Genomic DNA, 10,941 nt, shown 5'->3' on the forward strand with positions numbered 1-10,941 from the left:
GCACGTGAATCATTTTGAAATCATCTGGAGCTTCCTACTGCTTCAGGACTTACAAGGTCCCAAAGCCAGTCATTCAAAAGACTCCTAAGTCACCCTTTGGAAAATTTTGGGTGTATGTGTGACCAAGCTTTTCTCATGGGGTCTCGGCTGAAGTAGACGGGCGCTCCCAGAGACCCATTCCCTCTGTCACTGGATGTGACAATTGCTCCAGTGAACATGGTCAAAGCCTCAGCTAGGCAGAAGGCAAGCAGCCAGCATCCTGAAGGGTTTGATAAAACAGAGCGTGTCTTCATTCCAAATTACGACAGAGCCCCTGGATTTCAAGTTGTTCACAAAGGAAAGATCTGTATGAAATATCTAAGCCTTTCCAAAAATAAAAACAAACCAAATCCCGCAAATGCTTGGACACGGTCCATTTTTTCATGTAATATACAGAAACTTCTCAAAAACTGGCTGGGGAATTGTTTCAGAAAAGGGCAAAACCTTCCAAACTGCTTGTTTCCAAAAGCCCTCTGAGCCCTGTGGAGGAGGCAGACAGACATTTTGCTGAAGTCCGACTGGAATCACCTCAGGGCACGCGTGATTAGCCAGAAAAGGGCAGATCTGGAGTTCTGCTGCCCCAGTCCAGTTTCTTCCCAGCCAGGCTGCAGCAGGAGGGACCAGTGGGTCATCCCTGGGCTCTGCAGCTTTCCTGGAGTGGGGTCTCTCCTGTGCTCCCCTATTGACGGTTTGGATCACAGCCCTCAGTGCCAGAAAGAGAAAGAAGCTGCTCACTGTCTCAGTCCTATTCTCCCCCAAATAAAGCCTTGCAGGAAAGGGAAGGGATCATTTCATTTCTTAAAGGGCAGCTGAATCCCCTCTAAATGGCCACATTCTTGTCCCTTTCGCAGAGTGTGACTGGTGCCAAACTTGGTCACAAAGGCGTATTCACAGCTTTTTCCTTCCTACACATTCAGGAGTTGAAAGCCAGTTTGGTACAAACTCCCCAAAATGACTTATTCAGCAGCTGCTTGCCAGCTTCCTGTTTGCAGAGTGGGGGGGCTGGAGCAGGGGCACGAGCCCCAACACCAGGCACGCTGCCGTGGGGACTTTGTGCCCCTGCTGCTCCCCGAGCCTGGCAGAGCATCAGCCTCTGCTGACCAGGCTTGGCTTGGGCAGAGACCCCATCACCAGACTGGCCTTTTCACCTCTGCTCTTGGTTTCACCAGCAAATTTGCTTTTTCTTGAGGTCACTGGTCCCTGGGATGTGTTCCAGCTCTAATGAGGATCTTTTCCCTAGTAAATAATTCCTCCTCTCACCAAGGGAATGGAGCAAATGCTCAGCCTCAAGCTACTGAGCACTGAGGGCAGCCAGCTCCTCCCCTTGCCAACAGCCATGGAAGTGATTATCCTCCCTGGGATCAAGAGACTCAATGTCTTGTCTAAAAACCTACAGGAAGACATTGAGGGAACAGGGACAAAGCTGTCCTTCAGCTCACAGGTTCATTTATAGCAGGGAAATCAGGAAAAATGGACAAACCTTGCTCACCACAACGCCACCTTCATACTGGCAGCCACAGATCCTTCGTAGCCTCTCAGCTCCATCATGCTTTGGAGAAGTGTAGGAAAGACCAGGATAAGGATCATCCAAATGCTTTTTCAGGGAGCTGAGCTCTCAGGAGCGGTTTGGGGTGGCAGGGCGTCCCTGCTGGGCACACCATGGGTTTGCCAAGGAGAAGGAACCGCTGGATCTGTGCAAGCTCACAGAAAAAGGAGTGTCTGCCGTGAATGGGTCAGTGGTGACTCCTGGTTGCAGGGGGAGGTGATCAGGATGTTTTCTCAAGGCTGGCTTTTGGCTCTGTGGTTTTTTCACCATCTGTAACTGCCAGCAGTATGCTTTTCCTTCTCAGCCTCCTACATGGCCTTTTGCTGGAAAACACCCGTACGGTGTCTGCAATCCCTGCAGCCACACTCACTGCTCAGCTCACTGCACAAACTTCTTCATGTCCATGACATCTCCAGTAGAACAACTTGCCTCATGCAAGGGGCAGCCTTCCCAAGAGTAGGCCACAGCCCATGGGGAAGGATTGCTGTGCTGGTGGGTAGAGGTGTCTTTCTTCCACTGTGCCACCATCTCTCCAAGTCAGGGGCTGTAACTGAGCAAGCTGGGTCCTCGTGCCCTTTGCCAGCAGGAGGTACGAGCCTGCAAGATTTCACTCCAGGGGCCCCGTGCTCTTTCACTGGAGCACACACCACACTGGCAGCCAGGCAGGGGTTGGGCTCTGCTCCCAGGCAACCAGCCTGACGAGAGGACACAGTCTGAAGTGGCATTAGGGGAGGTTTAGGTTGGACATTAGAAGGAACTTTTTCACAGAAAATATGATTAGATTGCAATTGACTGCTCAGGTGGGTGGTGGAGTTACCATCCCTGGAGGTGTTTAAGGAAAGACTGGATGTGGCACTCGGTGTTCAGGGCTGGGTGACAAGGTGGTGCTTGGTCATAGGTTGAACTCAATGATCTCAGAGGTCTTTTCCAACCTAACTCATTCTGTGGTAGCTCAGGCTGTCTCAGCTGGAGCTATTTAATCAGCAACGTGCTGATAAGCTGACCACCAAAGCCGCTCACTATGATCATTAGCGGCAGGGCAGTGGTAAATGAGCTCAGATGTGGTTTCCTGGCAGCAAGGGACCCTTTCTGCTCCCCGAGCTTTTGTTCTTTCAGCAGTGGCTATTTGTACATGCCACAGTGTTCACAGCTGAGCCTGGCTGCAGAGCATGAACACTGCCCTGCTGCAGCAGTGACAGGGGCAGAGGAGCCTGGGGCTGCCTGCACAGGGCTCCCTGTGCCAGTCACAGAGTGGGACAGGCACCCGGCCACACGGCTGCATCCCACCCTGCCACGGCGTGCTCCTGAGACGAGGGGCAGACATGCCCCTGGCAGGAGCAGCAAGTACTGCTGAGGGTGGATTAGGTCAGGAATGTGGAAGGATTTGACAGCTCAGACACCAGAGAGGAGGACAGGAGTGCTGCAGGCAGAGAGCCAAGGCATGTTGGTACTCACATCTCCTGGATCAGGCCTCCTGCCCTGGCAGAGGAGCCACCCCAGCCTCGTTTGTTTGGAAAGTGTGCATCCCTTCTTTCTGGAAATGGGCCTATCCCCACCATCATCCTTTCCATGTGGTTGCCATGGAGAGAACAAATGTTTTTGTGCCTTTCCTGAGTTAAGTTTGGATCTAGCTGCAAGTGGAATTCATGAGCAAAGCTGACTTGATTTATTTCTTGGTGGATCTGAAGGTAATGCTCCAAGTCCCAGGTGTGCGCACATCCTTTGGGCTCATGGCATCAGCCCCATTGGCATTCCAGCAGGAGCACGGCTGGGACATGTGGGAGGGATCCCAGGCTACTGGGACAAAGCTCCTGGATGAGACACATCTCCAGCATAAGCTCTTCAGCCTTGGTGCTGAGCTTAGATTCACCTGCAGCATCTTAAGCACTGATCTTGTATAAACCACTGGCTGATATACACACTGTGCTGTCCACAGGAGTGCTGCTTCTGATTCCAAATGCACATTTCCAAGGAAAAATCAGCATCCCCAGAAATAGCAAAACCAAACACTTAAGAAACTCTTCCAGGGGAAGCATTTGAAAGACAGGAGAGTGCCAGCACAGCACTCTGAGCACGTCAGGGACCAGGGAAGATGGAGAGACCACAGCATCCAGTGCTGCTGACTCAGAGTCAGCCCTCACGAAGTCTAATATGATTTTGTTGCACATCATCACCCCCAAGGAACCTCGGTAGGTGAGTGGTGGTGCAAGTGAGGCCAGTTTTTCACGGTAGGTGCTGTATTCTTACAGCTACTGATTCAGCTAAAAGCATGTTCCGCCCTGGGGCTGGGCAATTACAAATTTAGCAGCTCTAGTTCTAGGTCCATAAATATCTTTGTGGTAACCTTTCTCATTGCATCTGGGAAGGGCCCAAACAGGAAATCTCAGGTAGAAATGGGAAATGAAACCTCGTCATTTGAGTCATCAATCATATGGTAAAGTTAGGAGAGGAGTTACCTGAGTACAAAGGAGTTTGTCCCTGGCAGGGCTTCTAGAAATAGAAGCAGCAATTTCTTCTGGTTTCTTGGAAATCTTGTACCTGAACTTGCTCTTAATTTTCCTACTGGAAAAGGACTAAAATCTGACCTACTTTTGAGCAAAAGAGCCACTGGGATCAGAGTCCCAAAATAGGCCTGGGCATAGATGCTCCCTCGGTGCCCACTGAGGCTGGTTGTTTAGTGCAATGAGATAATGCTTCTCTGCAAGGATTTCACACAAAGAGATTCTGTAATCAAGGCCTCAAATAAAATTATCTGCCTTGTTGTTCAGTGCCAAAGAGTCCATCTTAATATTGAAAGGCAGTTGTGTTTTATGTCTTGAGCTTGAGTTTTGTCATAAATTTTAAAAAAAAGCCTGACCCTGGCAACCAAACCGCTGAGGAGCCACTGCTCAAAGTGAGGTCAGACTCTGAAATCAGCCCTCACAAACAGTTGGTTTTGTGGCCTTTTGAAAATAACTCTTTTCAGATGTGCAATTGGGAATTTGCCAGGCCGCTCCAGATATTTCCCCAGAGGTCCAGATGGTACAAAAAGACATGGAAAATAAGATATGTCATTCTTAAATAAGATTAGTGACACTCTGCCTTGCTGTACTCTCATTGTATCAGCGTGGGTTTGGGGTGCATGACCCAAAGCTCTGCAGCCCTTTGCAAAGAGGGGGTGTCATGAAGGACTTGTGCACACACCCCAGGCAGCCCAGTCTCACTGGAGGAGATGAGAAGCATCTTCCACACCAGCACAGTAATATTCTTTTTTAGCTGTAACACTCAAAACACTGCTAGAGTGAAAATCCAATCAGCCTCAGAGCACCCAGCGAGCCCCTGCCTCAGCCTCTCAGAGATATCCTGGGAGCTACCCTGGGACAAAACGCTTGAAATCTGCTGTTCTCTTTGGGTGAGAAATTCCAAAGAAGGGGGTTTGGATGAAGTTGCCATTCCTCTTCACAACGAGGACCAGATTTTCAACAATTCCTGCTGAAAGAAAATTCCACCACATTTAGAAACTAATTTTGGACAACAGAAATATTTCCATCCGTCTGGGGGAGGGAAGCAATGCATGTCCCACACAGAGCACCTCTGAGCCCCAGGGTGTTATTCTGGAGGACAGGGGGTCCTGGCCAGCTGAGGGCACTTTCCAATGCCCAGGGAAGCACTGGAGGGAGGAGGGACGAAATGTCCAAACTACTCCCCACTAACTTGGTAGCATTTGCCTCACATTTTTATTTCTGTATCTGGTTTCAGTCTTGAACAAAAAAATGAAACAAGACTGAGCCCTGGAGAGGACTTGCTCAGGGTATCTGGGCAAAGCCATGCTAAACCCAACTTGGCAGGCTTTGAGAGGGAAAGCTAAGCCACTCCCCAGCCTCCCCATCTTCTCCAGCAGAATGTTCCCCATGATCCCTAAGGACATGGATGTGGGATTTAGCACAACTTCAGGAGCCACCTGTGGATTGGGGGCTGCCCAGCAGAGCCAGCAGCTCATCCAGAACTCTTAGACTTCATCACCTGCACCAGAGCTCCCCAGAGCACAGTTGCTGATTGTTTATTGGGAATTGTGGATCTGGAGCATTCTCCAGCAACCAGAGTGGCAGAGCTGAGGGCCTGACTCATCTCCCTCTGCGGGATGGAGCTGGGCTGGTGGGAAGCCCAAAGGCCACTGCTGGCCCTCAGCCCCCGTGCCCACTGCAGACACAGGAATGTTTCACGGGATAATGATAGCCCAGTGGAATCTGACTGCCTGCTGGACTGCTGCATGCTGCTGCTTGCAAAATACTATTTCTGGCACCATCATCCCAAACCCCAAACCGTAACGCTGCAGCCACAGTCTGCCTGATTCCCAGAAATTCCAGCAATGGATGAGGCAGGGGATTTTTCTCACACACCCACTCAGGAACTCAGGAAAGGAAAAGCTAAATGTGTGTGCAGAAGCTGTTGATGATGGTCACCTAAGTCCCACCTAAGCATCCAGACTGGAAAAGCCGCTGTCTCCTGAGATATGAAATGCTCCCAGGGCTTTCTCAGGAATTTTCTCCTGGGCTCTCTGACTGCAGCCTCTCCTCATCCAGGTTGACACCTTATCACTGACTGAAATGTGCCTGCCATGTTGTGAGAACAACTCATTGTGCATTTGAAGAATCTGAGTTTCTCCAGGGATTATTCTAATTAGACACCAACTATTTTTACCCCATATCATATGCTGGAAATACAACTTTAAAACCACACTGGAGCAGCCAAGTTAAATACTGTAATAACCTTGAAAATAGGGTTAGTGACTTTAATGGCTAACAACAACATTTCCAGAAATAGCTCCAAAGCAGAGGGAATAAGTGCCATGCTTCTTGGCACAAGCTGGACTCTGGGAGAGGCAGCGATCAACCTGCAACCCTTGACAGGAGCTCACAGCTATCCAAGTCCATCAGCAGAAGCTCTGTCATAACCATCACAAATGATGGGTGCCTGAAGTGGCTCAGATAAAGAATGTCAAATCCTAGAAACAAATTACATTTACAACAGCTTCTGTATTCATGAATATCACTACAGCAGGTCTCATAAATTTTCCAGCAGACCAGTGATTATGGCTAACGGGAAGGAGGCCAGTGGCTTAGTGCCCAGAGTAGCTTGGGAATCCTGGGCTCCCTCACAGCTCATGCTGGGACCAGAGCAGGGAGGCGCAGCAGCGAGTCCTGCCTGACCCCAATCCCGCAGTGCCGTGGTGCTGGGCAGCTCAGCAAGCCTGGGAAAGCCGTGGGCTCAACCATCCACCACCGCTGCCCTTCCTCCTGGTTTACTTTCCCTTGGCCACGCAGAGAGCTCCTGTACCAGGATCCTGCTGCCTAAGCTACATCCTCAGGCTCAGAAACTGAGGTTTGGCAAAAGCTCTAGGGAGAGAAAAAAAATCCCTTCTTCTTCCCAAAATATCACACATGTTCTACAGTGGGCTAATCTGGCAAATCTCCAATTACGTGGGCACAGGTTAGGAAGGACTGGGGTTAAACTTAGCTCCAAATGTACACAGAGTTTTCATCTCATTTTACAGCTGCAGGATGTCAGCTCAGTTTAAGTCTCAAAGCCCTTTCACTGCCCCACACCCTGTCCCTTTTTAGGTGGGGGCCTGGTGGTTCCCAGGGGGCACAGAGATGCCCTATCTCTGCAGCCAGCTGAGTGGTGGCACCACACCAGCTGAAGGCCTGTGGCCAGTTTGGGATGCTGGATCAATTTTTTGGACAGATCATTGGGTATGTGCCCATCCTGCTTCCCCAGGGCCACCCAGGACAGCTCCCTGGCACTGGGGAGCACTGGCAGATGGGTTTCCAGAGCTGCTTGGGCAGAGAGGTTCCTTGAGAAAGCCCCTGGATGCCCAGCTGCAAAAGCCCACAGCAGATAGCTTCCAGGGGATGCATTTCACCAGTGTTAAACTTGCTTCACCTTGAGCACAGCTCTACGCAGAAAACTGGAAATTGAAAAAATATATTTTCCAGACAAGTGACCCTCACCTGTGCAAGGTAACATCCTCCTGTGCTGCCCATTTTCCAAACCTCCCAGAAAATACCTGCTGGTTAATGCAAGAGCAGCCCTGAAATGCCCCCAGGCCTGGCCTGCGATGTGCACATCTCACAGGGGGTCTCAGACATAAGGGATTTTCCTGAACACATCACAGTGTGCATGGACCAAGCAATTCTGACAGCACTGGCATGGTTAAAGACAAAGTTTGGAGCTTTGGAGGGTTTTTTTGTTTTGCTCAGGTTCCTGCAGTCTGCAATGCCACTTTAACATCTGCCTTTAGTGTTGGGAAGACCCATCCCATGAACACCAACTGGATAAAATGCTGCTCGGCAGTTTCTTTAATGTCCCAGTTTTTTTGTTACTCTAGACCACTACACCAGTGGCTCATTTGTTTCTCATTGTGGAATTATCTCCATATCCCAAGTTTGTGTCTGCAGTCCACATCACTGGTCCCAACCCTCTCTGCTGGCATCCTGTTCTTTCCCCATGGCTCTGAAACTCCCTTGACCTTCCTCCCTGCAGTCCCTAAAATAGTTTAACTCCTTTCCATTTTTAGAGGTCAGGCTCAAAATCTGTTGTGGATGCCAGCAGCAGAGACCCAGGTGCCAAAGGAAGAGGATGAAGGCAGCCCCTGGGAGCACCTCACTGTGCCATGGCCAGGAGACCACAGGAGAGGGCTGACATGGAAACTCAGCTTCTCTTGTTCCCACCCACAGCAAATCCCAGGAATATCCATTATCCCAAAATAGTGGGATCAGCCACGTGCATGCACTTCCCTTGGGAAAGGGCAGACAGCATGCTGCAGGGTGACAGCGCAGGACAGAGGAGTTACTCACAGAAGCACTTCCTTTCTCATGATCACTCCATTTATCTCTGATTAGAGCAGGGGGTTTTTAAACTTCAATCAGTCAGCCTGGGAAAATAGGATGGCAGTTCCTCTAACTGTCCAGCAAAATGCTTGTGGAAAGCATTTGTGAGAGCTCAGCTAATCCACAGAAATTGCTCCAGACAGACAGCACCGACTCCAAAAATTTGTTATACAACATTTAACTTCTAAACCTCTTAGTCAAAAAACCTAAACTCAATTCAAATAGGAGTTGGCTTGTAATGAATTTGGTGTGGATGCCAGTGTGAGGTGTGTAAATAGCATGTGTAAATAACACCTCAGCTATTTGGCTGTAGCCACTGCAGCAAATATATCAGCTATTGTGCTTCCCTTCCAAACCTGTCATAACATGCACCACCCCAGTTGCCAAAGCTTCTGCCTTTTTTTTTTCCTCCCCAGATGTTTCAATCTCCAGTTTGAAGCTGACATCTGGAGAAGTGATGCTGTAGAAATGCTACACATCAGCAGGCCAAGTATGGGATATGCTATGGAAATGAAAATGACAGGAGTGACAGAACAAAATTAATGGGCATCCAGATGTGAGTCAGTAAGTGATAAAGTGCCTGTCAGGAGTCTCCTAATGCAAAAACAGGCAAGAAGCCTCGTTGTACTGCAAGCCCTCCCAGGAGGGATGTGACATCTGGCCACTCACAGTTTCTGGCAAAAAGGCACACTCTGCAATCTGAGTCCCCCAAGTCACTCAGCATTTCCAGTGCCTCTCTCTGCTCCTCACTCCCACATGCTTGTTAAGCCACCCTGGTCCCCTCCCATCCTTTTCCCCCTTGCAGCCATTTCTGCCAAGGCAAAAGGAATCTGAAATACCTCCTCCATGGTGTTTTGGGGCCTTAGCCACCGCAGGAGATGAGACTGCAGGCAGGAAACTTGGGGCATGGAGGTAGGAAGACCTCTTTAAGGAAGAGTTTCAAAAAGAAGGGCTTAGACTAGTCCCTCAGGCAATAGATAACTGCTCTTTGAGTTCCACCGTGGGCAGAAAGAGCACATTTCTGTGCATTCTTCATAAGAAACCTGTATTCATCAGGCTTGTGAAAGATGAACATTTCTGCTGGAGCAGCAGTTGCCTTTTTGGTGAAATCAAGGAAACCATTGCTGGTGGGATTCTTGCAGCAAAGGGCCAGCAAACTGCAAATTTGTCTGCTTTGAGTTGGGCCAAGTGGTGATTGTGGCTGACAGCAGCAATGGACTGCTTGATCCTTAAGTATACAAAGAATCTACAGAACAATTTTGGTGGCACAGGAGCTCTGGAGGTCTCCTGTCCAACCTCCTGCCCCAAGCAGGACTGGCTGGAAAGTCAGAGCAAGTTGGTCACTGCCTTGCCCAGTAGAGTTGAAAAATCTTCAAGGATGGAGGTCCCACCACCATTCCAGGCCCTGTCTGGTGCATGGCAAGCAGAATTTCCTTGGTTACTACCAGTGGCTTCCTGCATTTATGAGGTCCTTATAAGCTCCAGGAGCAGCTCAAGGTATTATTTGATCCCCCTCCCTCACCTCCTTCAGGGTAACCAAAACCACTCTCCCAGTGGCCACTGAACTCCGAATTTTGTCCTTTTCTCTCCAGTACTGGTTGGTTTACTGTTCAGAAAGGTGGAGAGAAAAGTGAAACAAATGTGTTGACTGCACTAAGGCAGTTTAAATTTTTTTTCCTCTGTCAACATGCTGAAGAATTCTCCAGCAGTTCTGACCAAAAAAGAAAACCCCAAACCCCAACTCTGATCATTTTATATACACAAAGAGGAATGCAGGAATTCTGACTTACTCCAAAGTATTTTTGGTTACTGTGTGTCACTACAAATTTGTTAAGAGTAGAACTAACCCACGAATCCCACTAAAGACACAAATTCAAGTTTTGATTTAAATAGCTGCTGCAGCCCACAAAAGTAGCAAGACACAGCTCCTGCTGCACTTTCTGAAACACATCAGCAGAGAGAAAACAGGTAAGTAGGAAAAAGCCACGAGCTAGGCAAGTGTGATAAATTTTCAGGAAGCAGGAAGAAATAAATTGGGAGTTTAGCTCTTTTGAAAGTAATTCCTATTTTTTCAGTGAATATTTATATTGGCTCTGTGTTCCTATCTTTACAGTCAAAATTCTGTTTCTCCATCATCCACGTGATGATGTATTTTACCATGAGGCCAAAAGAGATTCATATTCCAACAAAAGCAACATGGATGTGCACATTATACACATATGATTTGCCTTCAGTGAAGCTGCCCAGAGAAAGACAAGAAAGTCAGATCATTGCAAGCAGATGTGGTGTCGATCTCAATCAGCTTCTAGACCAAAAAGGGAAACCAAGCTCTGATGGGCAGCAATCCACAGTAGGGAAAAGAGATTCCTGCTTGGAAAGAGAGCACAGTTTATATCCCTTATGGAAATGCACATATTCTGCTCTGGGAATAAAACCTGCTTCTGATGTCAGTTCTTACATGTCCTCTTTGGCCACCCATGACACTGA

The sequence above is a fragment of the Taeniopygia guttata genome, chromosome 14 (genome assembly GCF_048771995.1).
Source record: "Taeniopygia guttata chromosome 14, bTaeGut7.mat, whole genome shotgun sequence".
NCBI lineage: Eukaryota > Metazoa > Chordata > Aves > Passeriformes > Estrildidae > Taeniopygia > Taeniopygia guttata.